The sequence below is a fragment of the Marmota monax genome, unplaced genomic scaffold, assembly GCF_021218885.2.
Source record: "Marmota monax isolate L192 unplaced genomic scaffold, Marmota_monax_Labrador192_F-V1.1 WCK01_AAM20220418_F8-fsc00298, whole genome shotgun sequence".
Taxonomy (NCBI): Eukaryota; Metazoa; Chordata; class Mammalia; order Rodentia; family Sciuridae; genus Marmota; species Marmota monax.
This window is the reverse complement of record NW_026694888.1, coordinates 119,792-135,592: the sequence shown is the minus strand read 5'-3', so window position 1 is coordinate 135,592 and position 15,801 is coordinate 119,792. Positions and strand designations below refer to the sequence as shown.

The following is a 15,801-nucleotide window of genomic DNA, read 5'->3' as shown; positions in this document are numbered from 1 at the left end:
TTGGCTAATAAACAAAACACCTGTATGTGTCTTGTAAGGACATACTTTTTCATTTCTGTTGTGTAAATTCTGTAGAATGACAGGATCATAAAGTAGGTAAATGTTCAACTTTAAAAGAAACTGCTTGGGTCAATCAGAGATCTCCAGAGAAACAGAATCCATAGTACATGTAGAGATGTTTGTGAGAGGAGATTTATTAAAAGGTTTGGCTCATGTAAGTGTGGAGGCTGAGCAGTCCTGAGATCTGATGTCTTCAAGCCTGTAGCCTCACTCATGTCAAGTCTGAAGGCCTGAGAACCAAGAGCACTAAGATCCGGGGCAGGGAGGGGATGTCCCAGCTCCCTCCTCCTGCACCACCTTGCTCTCTTCAGGACCCACATCATGTGGGGGTGCCCACATGCTCCCAGGAGGTCATTACCTCCCCAGTACCTGGGACCTTGTTTACCAATTCAAAGGTTGTGGGGACAAGTGCATGGAGTACTGCATACATGGCATATGCTAAGGGCGTCTGAGTGGCAAACCACTCCCCCATGCTAGGTGTGTGAGTGGAAAACCGCTTACCCCATAGGCACAGCCCTGGGTGTGGGGCCACGTGTTGCAGTCCGTGTGCTTGCTCCATGGCCCACTCCTCAATTGGTTGCTGCAGGGACAGTTGGCCAGCAATTGTATTGGTGGCTGCTTGTAATCTTCTTAGCTACTGCCTGAGTAACATGGTAGCTGTGTTAGACCTGCTTCCTGCTTGGTCTTAGGCTCACTGGTATCAGCATTAAACCCAATCTTAGACAGATATTCTCAGAAGAAACAAAGACTCTGAGACTCCATGACTCCGCGACTCCACGACTCTGCAGCCACAATCTCCTCTACTCTGTTCCATGGACCTCCTTGCTGGATGAGAGAACCCACGCCGCTGGCACCTGAGCAAGGGTCTGAGGTAAGCCTATAAGACAGGGTGTGGCCCCTTACAGAGCAGTGAGAAAGGGGAAATGAGGAACCTACAGAGTTCCACCACAGACTTGCAGCTGCCAGTGCTGCGCACTCTCTTAGACACTAGAGGCTTAATCATGAATAAGAGAGAAGCCCAGAAGTTCTGGGTTATCAACACTAACCCTTAATCGATGCTGCTGATGTTTCTTATCCTACTATATGGGACAAGATAATGGCAAATGCGGGACAAGCTAAAATGAAACAGGGGAATATTTTACCACTACATTTTTTTCCTATTGTGACAGCAATTCAGCAAAGTTTAAGGGGCCCTGCCATAGACTATTGTCATATAATGATGGCCCTGAGGGAAGATGAGGCTGTGAAAGACAGGGGGAAAAAGGCGGGCGACCATCTACCTCAAAGCAAGCAACTGCAGCAGGCACAGGAAAGCAGGGGCGAGAATCTACTTCAAAGCAAGCAACCACAACAGTTACAGGAGGGAGACAGACAGGAAATGGTACCTCTAGCCTTCATGAGCAGGAAGAGGTGACCACAAATGGTGCAGGTGTGCCTTCTACAGACAGGCAAAGATTATATCCTTCCCTGAGTCAATGGTAACTGCCTCCTTATGAGGCAACGCCAAAGCCAGCAAAGGGCTATGACAGTTTGGAAATGACTAGGCCGCCAGACAGGCCTAAGCCATGGTCTCCCAGAAACCCATTCCAGGAGGCCAGAGATCCTTTAGAAGATCTATGTAAGAGATGAGAAGTGGGGTAAGGTAGTACAAGCCTTCCCAGTCAACACAGCCCCCATACCACAGCGCCTTGCCATTTGGTATCCACACACATTGGGTACCCTGAAGGAGTTAAAGAAGACAGTGAAAGAGGATGGGCCCTGGGGGCCATTTGCAGAGCAAATTCTCAAATCACTCAGTCTTGAACTTAATTGCCCTCAAGACTGGAAAGACCTAGCCAAAGTAGCTCTTGAGCTGGCAACATTTTTGAAGTGGAAGGCATTTTTCTATGATGAATGTGAATAGCAGGGGGATCATAACCACACCACAAATGTTAACCTCCCAGCTGAATGCTTGCAGGGAATGAGAATCTACAGTTCTCCTGCTGTACAAGCCACAGGCCCACCAAATTATTTTGATCAGGTGTGGCTCTGTGCTCTGAGAGCCTGGAGGAAGTTACCAGCTGGGGAAGGTACAGTTTCCATATAGGGCTTAAGGAAGAAAGTCACTGAGGACTTGCCACAGTTTATTGACAGAGTAAACAAGGTGGTAGAAGAAAAGTGTCTCATGAAGGAGCTAGGGTGACCTCAGCCAAGAAATTGATCTGGGACAGACTAAATAAGGAACATAAAGCAGAAGAGGTGCCAGTATGAAATGGAAAACTGGATGAATGGATTTTGGTCACCCTGGATAGAGGGACACAAGCAGCTCAAGCCTCTCTGTAGCCCATAGCCATGGCAATTACATAAAAGCAGGACTAAGGAGGCTTACAGACAGCTAGTCAGAGACTGCAAAAACTGTGCACATTTTCTCTCCATTGGCCCTTTAAAACCTGCCGGAGTGAATCCCCAAGAGTTAAAATCTAATTCTTTATGGCAAATGGATGTTGCTCATTTTGCTCCTTTTGGAAATTTAACATATATTCATGTAATTTTTGATGTCTATTCAGGCTGTGTAATGGCCACAGCCTACACAGGAGAAACCATAAAAAGATCATCTCCCATCTACTTCAATGTTTTGAAATTATGGATGCTCCCATGTCTATTAAAATTGACAAAGGGCCAGCCTATACCAGCAAGACATTTCAAGTGATTTGCAATGGTTAGTATATACAGCACTTAACTGGGATTCCCTATAACCCTTAGACTCAAGGCATCATAGAAAGAACACACAAGGAATTAAAGATCATGCTGCAAAACAGAGGGGGAAACTATACCAAGTCCCCTCATGATGCCTTTAAAGAATCTTATTTGCTTTAAATTTTCTTTCACTTTCAAAAATTTCTATATAAGTAGCAGCCCCTAAGCATTGGCCCCCCTCTTGGGGCCCTCCCATCTACCTATGGTTTCATGAAAGAATCCCATAAAAAATGCATGCGATGGTCTGGGGCCCCTCTTAACCATGGGTGGAGGGCATATGTTAACAAGAGCCTTATCCCATCTGGGTGCCTGCCCGAAAGTTAAGCCCTGGACCCCAGAACCACCAACCAAGAAGATGAAGGAACCAACTCTGGAGGAGAAACCTCACAAGAAAAGACCTCAACAATGCAAACGGCCCTCACATAAAGTAACCTGGGGTGATATTGAAGGTCTTGTTGACTGAGCCAGTGGATTGGCCCCTCTGCCTGGTGGCAACCCCATCCCTGGGCCTATGACAATGGTCCTAGTGTGTTCAATGCTCACCGCTAACAGTGAAACCTCCCATGAGTTAAATTGAGCTTTGGTCACTAGGCCACCACCTTTAGCAGTGGCTAATTGGGAAGGGGCTTTATCCAAGCTCTTCTCTAATAATTCCAACCTTATTGATCCTGAGTTATCCATCCAGGAGATAACTGTACCCTGGAACACTAGCCTTTCCATACCTACTCTGCCCATTTGTCTCTCCATAGTATATAATAAAACCTATAATCCAGGCAGTTCTCTGTTTTGCTCTTGCCAATAAAACTATTGTAGATAACTATAATAAGTCATATATTGGGCTATCTCTCAATGACCTTAAAGTTATACTCAATGTTACCTATACCCATAGACTCCCCCATGGCAAATGCAAGAAACCCTTGCTGCCAACATGCCCAACAATTCTTTTAGAAAGCCCCCCCCTCAGATAATGATAGCATCCCATGGAATCAATGTGTCACTGCCACACCTTATCTCCTAGATAAGAGGAATTTCTCCAAGGAAGAACAATATCTATGTGCCTGGGCAGGCGCAGCTCCCTGGAATGTAACTAATGTGCCCCCAAACAATATGGGCTACTGTAGTACCTGCTACACGGGACAAGCTGTTACCAACTGGTATGCAGGAAATCAGTATGGCATGAGGGATTTCATGCCAATATTGCTGGCTGCTAGACCCATCAAATGGGCAGTAGCTGGCTGGATGAATGGGTCGATATTGAGTCCAGACCCTGACCATGGATTTGCCTTTGTACCAAATTATACCCATACCCGCTATGTACAGGCTTGTGTTATGCCACCCTTTGCCATGCTAATAATCAATGATACTGATGGCATAAATATCAATTGTACAGAGGTCCCTTGTGCAGTCAATACATCCTCCTGGCTCACAAATTATCTAACCCCTGCTGTGAAAGCTAAACGTATATTTATCCTCAGAGTATCCCCAGCAATCTGGCTTTCAGTGAACCTGTCCAGAGAGTGGAGCAAGCACAGGGACTGCAACAATCAGCCCCATGCCCCACATAGAGATGAAGAATCTTCTGAATGAGACCCTACACTAGACAAAGTGAGCAATTAGCCTCATCATCGCTGGAATTATTGTCCTGGTAGCTGCTGCCATCGCCACCACAGCCACTGCTGCTGCTTCGCTCATTCAGAGTATCCAGACTGCTCAGACTGTAAACAATTTGTGTACTGCCATGGCAGAAGCCTTTGCTGTTCAAAATGACTTAAATAAACTGTCCCAAGCCACTATTTTAGCCATTCAGGAAGAACTAGACCTTCACCAGGAACAACTAGATATTCTGTTTATATTACAAAGGCTCACTTGTGTCCCTAAATTTTATAGTATTTGGGTCACCCAATGTGCTGTATCTGAAAATGTAACCTTACACTTCTCCAATATTTCTCAGTATATTAAGCGTTCTTGGGATGCAAACTATGTTATGACTCTGCATAACCTTACCAAGACAATTGTCAAAATCAATGAGACTAAGGGTCTATCTTGACAACCTCTTCCTTTTACCAGGGCTTGACTGAACATTGAAAAAACCTGATAGCCAAATTACTAATCTTATAATGCCATTACCCTGGCCTTACTGTTTATAATAGTGATAGTATTTTCTTGTGTTGTGAGATGCTTATGTAACCATGTAAAGACCACCGAATGAAAAACAGCAATGCTGGCTGAAGTCCTGGCAGCACAGTCAGAGCGGGGAGATGTGGGGACAAGTGCATGGAGTACTGTGTACGTGGCATATGTTGAGGGCGTCTGAGTGGCAAACCACTCCCCCATGCTAGTCGTGTGAGTGGAAAACCGCTTACCCCATAGGCACAGCCCTGGGTGTGGGGCCATGTGTTGCAGTCCCTGTGCTTGCTCCATGGCCCACTCCTCGATTGGTCACCACAGGGACAGTTGGCCAGTAATTGTACTGGTGGCTGCTTGTAATCCGCATAGCTACTGCCTGAGTATACATACATGGTAACTGCTCAATAAAATTAGACCTGCTTCCTGCTTGGCCTCTGGAGGTCTTGATTAATGACTCCACAGCCACACTCTCCTCTACCCTATTCTGTGGACCTCCTCACTGACAAGAGAGAGCCCACACAAAAGTTCACTCTCCTCTGGAAACACCCTCACAGACATACCCAGAATTCATGTTCTGTTGACTCTCTGGGCCTTCTTCAGCCAACTTAGGTTGAAACATAAAATCAGCAATCACACTGCAAAACCATTTATCAAAGCACTCACTGCTGGACTCCGCAGTGAATCAGAGTAGCCATTCTGCATCTGCACCAGAACTCATGCAGCCTGTACCTCTGTCTAGGACATTCGGCTTCCCTGCAGGCACTTCCACGGTGGTTCCAGACTAGTGCGGTCCTGAGCTCCCTACGCACCTCATTTGTTTGGACTTGCATTGGCTGAGCCCGTGCCTTCTAATGTGTGTGTGAACCCTGTGTAGAGCTGCAGTCGCTGGGGCATTCCACCACACTCGGATTAACACTTCCAACATGATTGTGTAAGTCCACCAAAATCCTATGTTGCGTGATTGTCATTGTTGTCAGAGGGGAGAATTGAGTCTGGTCCCTTTACTTGCTTTGGTCTCATGCAGAAGCCCCGCTTTTTAAACACATGAAGATCTCTGAAATCTCTGTGTCTTAGAGTCTACATCTTTGATTGAGGGCAGCATCTTATTCTGGAAGAGCCTTCCATAACACCTTTTCTCTGCAGCTTTGAGTTTGCTCTATATCATAACAATGATGGAAAGGGGAAGTAATTCCAAGCAATAGATCCTGCACTTTTCTTCTCTCTTTTTTTTCCCTTGGTACTAGGGATTGAACCAGGGGTGTTTTACCACTGGGCAACATCTCCAGCCCTTCCTTCCTTTCTTTTAAATTTTTTTTTTAGTTGTAGATGGACACAGTACCTTTATTTTATTTATTTATTTTTATGTGGTGCTGAGGATGGAACTCAGTGCCTCATGCGTGCTAGGCAAGTGCTCTACCACTGAGCTACAACGCACTCCCTTGTCAGCCCTTATTATTTTTTTGAGACAGGGTCTCACTAAGTTGCTTAGAGTCTCACTAAGTTGCTGAGGCTGGCTTTGAATTTGTGATCCTCCTGCCTAGCCTCCCAAGCTGTTGGGATTATAGGTGTGTACCACCATACCCAGCTACTTTTTCATTTTTCTTCAAAGTGTGCATCTTTAATGTGAAAAACAGTAAAGAAAATGCTCATTTTAGCTGCATGGATATCAGATCAACAGATCTATAATCTAAATACCTGATTAGAAGAATATGAACTTCAACATTTCATTATCACTTTCAAGGGGTAGCTTGAGCAGGGGTGTGGCAGGGAGCTTGGTACTTGGAAAGACACATGCTAGAGGACTGGGAAGACCCCAGCTTTGGGAGCATGCAGAGAGCCAGGGGAAAGAGAGTCTGGGTGAGCAAATGCAGGCCATCTGCCTGGGCTTCCAGGCCCAGTGAGTGCAGCCTGCCTTGGCTTGAGGACACATTAGATCAGGTGATGCCATGAGGACACTGTAGAGATTTGGGTTTAGAAAGAGTTCAAGAGGTTGGAGAGAGAAAGAATGGTGGGAATTGAGGATGGGGGATGTTTGCCCATGTCATGGTGTTATCAGATCTAATCAGCAAGGAGAGATGTCCTTGTTCTGAGCTCTCAGGCCCTGAATCTTCACCCCAGGTGTGAGTGTGAGCATGGACATCAAATGCATTTCCTAGAAGTACTTTTCTTCCACAGGAAGAGACTAACCAAGGAACAAAGGAAGTGTTTGCTGGTTTCTTGCCCGATGTATCTGTCAGGGTGTGTCACTGCCAGGGCATTGGGCGGTTATCTCCAGAACCTGAGCATGTGTCCCACAGGCATCTGGCTGCTCACAATCAAGAATGCAGGAAGCAAGGACAAAGAGCACCTGCGAAGGGCCAGATCATGTGTCCTGTAGGCTTCGCAGATCAAGAGGCAAAATTGAGGATGTCATGTAGATACTTCCCATGAACATTCTTTTGCATTGAAGACATTTAAAATATAAAACTAAGTGAAGATATCTATGATCATTCGCCTATTAATGAGAAGAAAGTGTTTTTTGGGGGGTATAGAATTTTTACTAATTTTATTTCAGAGTCAGTGTGTCCAGTCATCAGATAGATTTCACATATTCATCTATAGAAACCATTCTCAGTTGTGTGTAGGGACAGACAAGGCCAGGCACTGAAAATAGCAGGAAACAGTTTTATTTGGCTGCAGCCAGGTTCAGTGGGCACAGCTTTTGCTGTATTCAATTAATCTCCTGAACCCCAAGTTTAGGTAGTTTCAGAGTTTTATACCCAGCATGTAAGGGAAGGGGCTCAGAAGTTCAAAGTCTGCAGAAGTTCACATAGAAGCAGCTTTTTATTTCACTGTTTTGGGCATGTTAACCCTTCAAGGACAACATCTGAGAAGGAGAGAACTTCTTCTCTCCTTTCTTTTCTCCCTTACTAGCTGTTACCATGGAGCCCAATTGTAACTTATCTTAAAAACGTAGACATCTCTGTGAAGCCCAGCTCAAGGCCAGAGGCCTTGTTCGCACATTTCTACAAACTACTATACTGGATACATGTTTGTGAAAAACTAGTAAGGGGTGTCCAGCACCTGGAGTGCTGGTATCTTCCCGGCCAGTGGCCAAGAGAATAGGGCGACACAAAAATAGGAAGTTTATCTACATTGGACTCTTTTGCAGAGACTCTTTTGCTGACAGTCCTAAAATCAGCCATGGTGGGGCCACAGGACTCAAACGGGGCTTGGGAAAGTCAGTCAGGACTCACCCGTTGCATTGGTCACCCGGCAAAGGGAACGAACGGTCACCATTTGCACGGGATACCTCCTTGGCAGAGAACTGACGTCATGGGTGGAGGAGATAACTTCATTGAAACCAGCGCAACAGCATCAAATAAATTTATAAGAGTAAACAGTAACTCAGCAGTCAAACAGAACAAGAAGTAACATGAGCAGCATAAAAAAGCAAGGAAGAAAAGGAGTACAAACAATGAAGGACAGCCTAAATATTCAGGAGGATCTAGAGTCATTAGAAAAATGGTCATATAAAGATCTCAAGGAATACCTTAGACAGATGGAATGGAACCTTAAAGAGGATACGAGACAGCAAATCCAAACAGTGAAAGAGCACATTGAAATTGAATTACATAAACAGATAAAAGAAGAAGTTAAGCATCTTTATCAGGAGATAGAGATTATAAAAAAAATCAAACAATAATTCTAGAAATGAAGGAAACGATAAACCAAATTAAAAACTCAATTGAGAGTATCACTAAAAGAATGGAGCAAGTAGAAGCCAGAACGTCAGATAATGAAGACAAAATATATCATCTTGAAAAGAGTCTAGCCAACTCAGAAAGGCTGGTAAAAAATCACAAGAAAAACATCCAAGAGATATGGGATAATATAAAAAAAACAAACTTATGAGTCATCGGGATAGAGGAAGGTACAGAGATTCAAACCAAGGGAATGAGTAACCTGCTGAATGAAATAATTACAGAAAACTTTCCAGAAATAAAAAAGGTAACGGATATAAAAATTGTAGATACATACCGGACACCGAGCACACAAAATCACAGTAGACCAACGCCAAGACACATTGTTATGAAGATATCCAATATACAGAACAAAGAGAAAATATTAAAAGCTACAAGAGACAGGAGGCAGATTACATTCAGGGGTAAACCAATAAGGTTAACAATGGATTTTTCATCACAGACGCTGAAAGCGAGAAGATCCTGGAACAACGTATTTCAAACACTGAAAGACAATGGATGCCAACCAAGAATTCTGTATCCAGCAAAATTAAGCTTCAGGTATGACAACAAAATAAAAATCTTTCATGATAAACAAAAGCTAAAAGAATTTGCAGCCAGAAAACCAGCATTGCAAAGCATCTTGAGCAAAACACTACATGAGGAAGAAATGAAAAACAATAACCAAAACCATCAGTGGGAAGTGCCTCTGTAAAGACAGAGGGCGGGGAGAAAGCTAATCATGGAGAAACAAACTAATTAAAAAAAAGAAGATAAATAATCAAACATGGCTGGAAGTACAAACCGTATATCAATAGTAACTCTAAAGGTTAATGGCTTAAACTCTCCAACAAAGCGACATAGGCTGGTAACATGGATTAAAAAAACAAATCCAACAATATGCTGCCTCCAGGAGACACATCTGATTGGAAAAGACATACACAGGCTGAAGGTGAAAGGTTGGGAAAAAATATACCACACACACGGTCCTCGTAAGCAAGCAGGGGTGGCCATCCTCATATCGAATAAAATCGACTTCAAGACTAAGTTAATCAAAAGGGATAAGGAAGGACATTGTATACTGTTAAAAGGAACCATGCACCAGCAAGACATAACAATTATCAATATTTATGCACTAAATAATGGTGCTGCGACATTCATAAAACAAATTCTCCTCAAGTTCAAGAATCAAATAGACCACAACACAATAATTATGGGTGACTTCAACACACCTCTCTCATCATTGGACAGATCCTCCAAACAAAAGTTGAATAAAGAAACTATAGAACTCAATATCACAATCAATAACCTAGACTTAACTGACATATATAGAATATATCAACCATCATCAAGTGGATATACTTTTTTATCAGCAGTACATGGATCCTTCTCAAAAATAGACCATATATAATGCCATAGGGCAACCCTCAGTAAATATAAAGGGGTGGAGATAATACCATGAATTTTATCTGATCATAATGGAATGAAACTGGAAATCAATGATAAAAGAAGGAAGGAAAAATCCTACATCACATGGAAAATGAACAATATGTTACTGAATGATCAATGGGTTACAGAAGACATAAAGGAAGAAATCAAAAAATTCTTAGAGATAAATGAAAATACAGACACAACATATCGGAATCTATGGGACACAATGAAAGCAGTTTTAAGAGGGAAATTCATCGCCTGCAGGTCATTCCTCAAAAAAAGGAAAAACCAACAAATAAATGAGCTCACACTTCATCTCAAAGCCCTAGAGAAGGAAAAGCAAAACAACAGCAAATGTAGCAGAAGGCAAGAAATAATTAAAATCAGAGCAGAAATCAATGAAATTGAAACAAAAGAAACTATTGAAAAAATTAACAAAACTAAAAGTTGGTTCTTCAAAAAAATAAATAAGATCGACAGACCCTTAGCCATGCTAACGAAGAGAAGAAGAGAGAGAACTCAAATTACTAACATATGGGATGAAAAAGGCAATATCACAACAGATCCTACAGAAATACAGAAGACAATTAGAAATTATTTTGAAAACCTATATTCCAATAAAATAGAAGATAGTGAAGACATTGATAAATTTCTTAAGTCATATGATTTGCCCAGACTGAGTCAGGAGGATACTCACAACTTAAACGGACCTATAACAATGGATGAAATAGAAGAAGCAATCAAAAGACTACCAACCAAGAAAATCCCAGGACCAGATGGGTATACAGCAGAGTTTTACAAAACCTTTAAAGAAGAATTATTACCAATACTTTTCAAGTTATTTCAGGAAATAGAAAAAGAGGGAGCTCTTCCAAATTAATTCTATGAGGCCAACATCACCCTGATTCCGAAACCAGACAAAGACACCTCAAAGAAAGAAAACTACAGACCAATATCTCTGATGAACCTAGATGCAAAAATCCTCAATAAAATTCTGGTGAATCGGATACAAAGGCACATCAAAAAAATTGTGCACCATGATCAAGTAGGATTCATACCTGGGATGCAAGGATGGTTCAATATACGGAAATCAATAAATGTTATACACCACATCAATAGACTTAAAGATAAGAACCATATGATCATCTCGATAGATGCAGAAAAAGCATTCGACAAAGTACAGCATCCCTTTATGTTCAAAACATTAGAAAAACTAGGGATAACAGGAACTTACCTCGACATAGTAAAAGCGATCTATGCTAAGCCTCAGGCTAGCATCATTCTGAATGGAGAAAAATTGAAGGCTTTCCCTCTAAAATCTGGAACAAGACAGGGATGCCCTCTATCACCACTTCTATTCAATATAGTTCTTGAAACACTGGCCAGAGCAATTAGACAGATGAAAGAAATTAAAGGCATAAAAATAGGAAAAGAAGAACTTAAATTATCACTATTTGTGGATGACATGATTCTATACCTAGAAGACCCAAAAGGGTCTACAAAAAACCTACTAGAACTAATAAATGAATTCAGCAAAGTGGCAGGATATAAAATCAACACGCATAAATCAAAGGCATTTCTGTATATCAGCGACAAAACTTCTGAAACGGAAATGAGGAAAAACACTCCATTCACAATATCCTCAAAAAAAAAAAATACTTGGGAATCAACCTAACAAAAGAGGTGAAAGATTTATACAATGAAAACTACAGAACCCTAAAAAGAGAAGTAGAAGAAGATCTTAGAAGATGGAAAAATATACCCTGTTCATGGATAGGCAGAACTAACATCATCAAAATGGTGATATTACCAAAAGTTCTCTATAGGTTTAATGCAATGCCAATCAAAATCCCAATGGCATTTCTTGTAGAAATAGATAAAGCAATCATGAAATTCATATGGAAAAACAAAAGACCCAGAATAGCAAAAGCAATTCTAAGCAGGAAGTGTGAATCAGGCGGTATAGTGATACCAGATCTCAAACTATATTACAGAGCAATAGTAACAAAAACAGCATGGTACTGGTACCAAAACAGGCAGGTGGACCAATGGTACAGAATAGAGGACACAGAGACTAATCCACAAAGCTACTACTATCTTATATTTGATAAAGGAGTTAAAAGCATGCAATGGAGGAAGGATAGCATCTTCAACAAATGGTGTTGGGAAAACTGGAAATTCATATGCAACAAAATGAAACTGAATCCCCTCCTCTCGCCATACACAAAAGTTAACTCAAAGTGGATCAAGGAGCTAGATATCAAATCAGAGACTCTGCATCTGATAGAAGAAAAAGTTGGCTCCGATCTACATATTGTGGGGTCGGGCTCCAAATTCCTTAATAGGACACCCATAGCACAAGAGTTAATAACAAGAATCAACAAATGGGACTTACTTAAACTGAAAAGCTTTTTCTCAGCAAGAGAAACAATAAGAGAGGTAAATAGGGAGCCTACATCATGGGAACAAATTTTTACTCCTCACACTTCAGATAGAGCCCTAATATCCAGAGTATACAAAGAACTCAAAAAATTAAACAATAAGATAACAAATAACCCAATCAACAAATGGGCCAAGGACCTGAACAGACACTTCTCAGAGGAGGACATACAATCAATCAACAAGTACATGAAAAAATGCTCACCATCTCTAGCAGTCAGAGAAATGCAAATCAAAACCACCCTAAGATACCATCTCACTCCAGTACGATTGGCAGCCATTATGAAGTCAAACAACAACAAGTGCTGGCGAGGATGTGGCGAAAAGGGTACTCTTGTACATTGCTGGTGGGACTGCAAACTGGTGCGGCCAATTTGGAAAGCAGTATGGATATTTCTGGGAAAGCTGGGAATGGAACCACCATTTGACCCAGCTATTGCCTTTCTCGGACTATTCCCTGAAGACCTTAAAAGAGCGTACTACAGGGATACTGCCACATCGATGTTCATAGCAGCACAATTCACAATTGCTAGACTGTGGAACCAACCCAGATGCCCTTCAATAGATGAATGGATAAAAAAATGTGGCATTTATACACCATGGAGTATTACGCAGCACTAAAAAATGACAAAATCATGGAATTTGCAGGGAAATGGATGGCACTAGAGAAGATTATGCTTAGTGAAGCTAGCCAATCCCTAAAAAACAAATACCAAATGTCTTCTTTGATATAATGAGAGCAACTAAGAACAGAGCAGGGAGGAAGAGCAGGAAGAAAAGATTAACATTAAACAGAGACATGAGGTGGGAGGGAAAGGGAGCGAAAAGGGAAATTGCATGGTAATGGAGGGAGACCCTCATTGTTATACAAAATTACATATAAGAGGTTGGGAGGGGAATGGGAAAATAAACAAGGAGAGAAATGAATTACAGTAGATGGGGTAGAGAGAGAAGATGGGAGGGGAGGGGAGGGGGGATAGTTGAGGATAGGAAAGGTAGCAGAATACAACAGTTACTAATAGGGCATTATGTAAAAATGTGGATGTGTAACCGATGTGATTCTGCAATCTGTATTTGGGGTAAAATTGGGAGTTCATAACCCACTTGAATCTAATGTATGAAATATGATATGTCAAGAGCTTTGTAATGTTTTGAACAACCAATAAAAAAAAGAAAAAAAAATCAGCCATGGTGAAGATTTCTGGAGAGGCCCAGTTAAAACTTTTCTGTGGAGAAAGGGGGTGCCACTTCAGCTGGGAGCTGCAGAGAAACAGTGGCTGTATTTTAGCCTATGGGCCATTGTTTTTCCAATTTCTGCTGTGTTAAAAGATGAACTTAGCCAAGAGTAATCCCAGTGGCTGAGGAGGCTGAGACAGGAGGATCACGAGTTCAAAGCCAGCCTCAGCAAGGGTGAGGAGCTAAGCAACTCATTGAGACCCTGTCTCTAAATAAAATACAAATTAGGGCTGGGGATGTGGCTCAGTGGTTGAATGCCCCTGAATTCAATCCCCAGTACCAAAAAAAAAAAAAAAAAAAAAGACTGAACTTAGGTACATTAAAATTTATTTGAGTAGATTCATGAATATGGCTACTCTGGACCACAAGGGCTGCAGGACTCTGAATAGGGGTGAAGGGAGAACTTTCACAAGGTATTTTCAGAAGGGGAGTGAGAGGGAAGGGTAGGAAGGACAGTAGAATTAATCGGACATTATTACCTATGTGCATATATGACTACATGACTGGTGTGATTCTACATCATGTACAACCAGAAGAATGAGAATTTATACTCCATTTGTGTATGATGTGTCATGTAGAAGTAATTGATCATTTTAAAAAATGGGAAAAAAAGAAAGACAAAGAAATACTTGATTGGTCAGAGTGGCCAGGCCCTAGCAGAAGTGAGCTGGGTTTTTCTGATTAGAAACCTAAACCTACTATTTACAAAGTTTGGTTTTGTTTGCCTTATCAGAATCTGAGGTGCTGCCTAATGGTCTCCTATTTTTAGATAGGGTAGAGAAAAGTCCTTTTTCTCAAGAGAGGCATGTCGAAGTAATTTGGGATGAAATATATCTGAAGCTTGGTTTCATTAGGTCTCATCATCAGAATGTGCCTCTGTTAAAGGAAGCATGAACGGCCATCAGACGAAGAGTGCCCCGCAGATCACAGTACTGCTGTCTTGGTACACAGCCCAGTTGTGCCAGGACACTGGGATAGGTTGTTGGAGACAGCATGGGAGACATGGTTTACCAGTAAAGCTTAAAGTCACCAGAGCCTGCTCTGAGCAGGGTTCAGTGGGGACAGATCAGAGAGATGGCACCTCTGCCCCACATGGTGCTTGGCCTAGCAGCACCCCCTCTCCCACATAGAACTTGGTCCAGCGGCAGCTGGATGGATGAGTGATGCGTGTCCTTTCCACAGGACCCTCAGTCCTGCCCCGTCCCTGCTAAGAGAGGGGTTTATACATAGGTTGAAGGAGCAGCGACATCCTGAGCGTGGGCTTGCCTGGTGGCTTGTCTGACCAGCCTCCCAAGGAGCTGCCGCCCTGGAGTCCATGCAGGAAAGTAGATTTCTGCAGATACCAGCACCTGGACCTGGTTCCCAGTGTGCCCCAAGGAGCCGGGGTCCTTCAAGATGAGACATACCTGGACCTTCCACCCCGGCTGCGCTCACTGCTGTCTCACCTGGGCTGGACAAGGGGACACTCAGGGGCATGTGTCTTACTGCCCCAGCTTCCTTTAAAGATGACACAGCTATGCTTCCCTTACTTGTTAAGCATGAAATTCAGTTATTTTCCCCTCCCTAACCAGTCTCAGGACTCTCTAGACACCAATTGGGCATCCTGCAACTCAACTCTGGAAATTTATGCAGACCCTGTAGGTGGGTCCTTCTGTCACCTGCATATCGTCTGACATGGCTGCAAACCCAGGGTTCCATAGCCCACGTCGGTTCCACGCTCGCTGGAATGGTTCACAGAATTCAGGGGAGTGCTGGACTTGCCCTGAATTATTATGAGGGAATAAATCAGGAATGACAAAATGCAACAGATGCTCATGTGAGGTAGGTGTGGGCAATGGGCGTGTCCAGGCCCTCAGGGTGTGGTCCTTCAGCCCCTTCCTGTGCTGGCCCAAAGCTCCCTTATGCCTGTTATTCAGAGGGTTTGTGAGGTTCCATTACGTGGTCATGGTTGATAAATCACTGACTGCTAGTGACTGAACTAAGCCTCCAGCCCCTTTCCCTGTCCAGGGTCCCCAACCCTGGAATCACTGCCTGATCTCCTGGTGACCAG

General features: G+C 42.7%; 1 protein-coding gene across 8 annotated transcripts in view; it reads left to right on the top strand.

The window, feature by feature from the left end:
* Positions 1 to 15,801, top strand: part of Rtp5 (receptor transporter protein 5 (putative)) — a 60,588-nt gene that overhangs the window by 40,247 nt on the left and 4,540 nt on the right. For 5 of the 8 annotated variants that reach the window (XM_058573425.1, XM_058573423.1, XM_058573422.1 and 2 more), the window contains 2 exons: positions 783 to 931; positions 5,663 to 5,854. The gene's annotated coding sequence lies outside the window, so the exon portion shown is untranslated. The remainder of the gene's footprint in view (positions 1 to 782; positions 932 to 5,662; positions 5,855 to 15,801) is intronic. The other 3 variants (XM_058573428.1, XM_058573427.1, XM_058573426.1) reach the window with 1 other exon arrangement.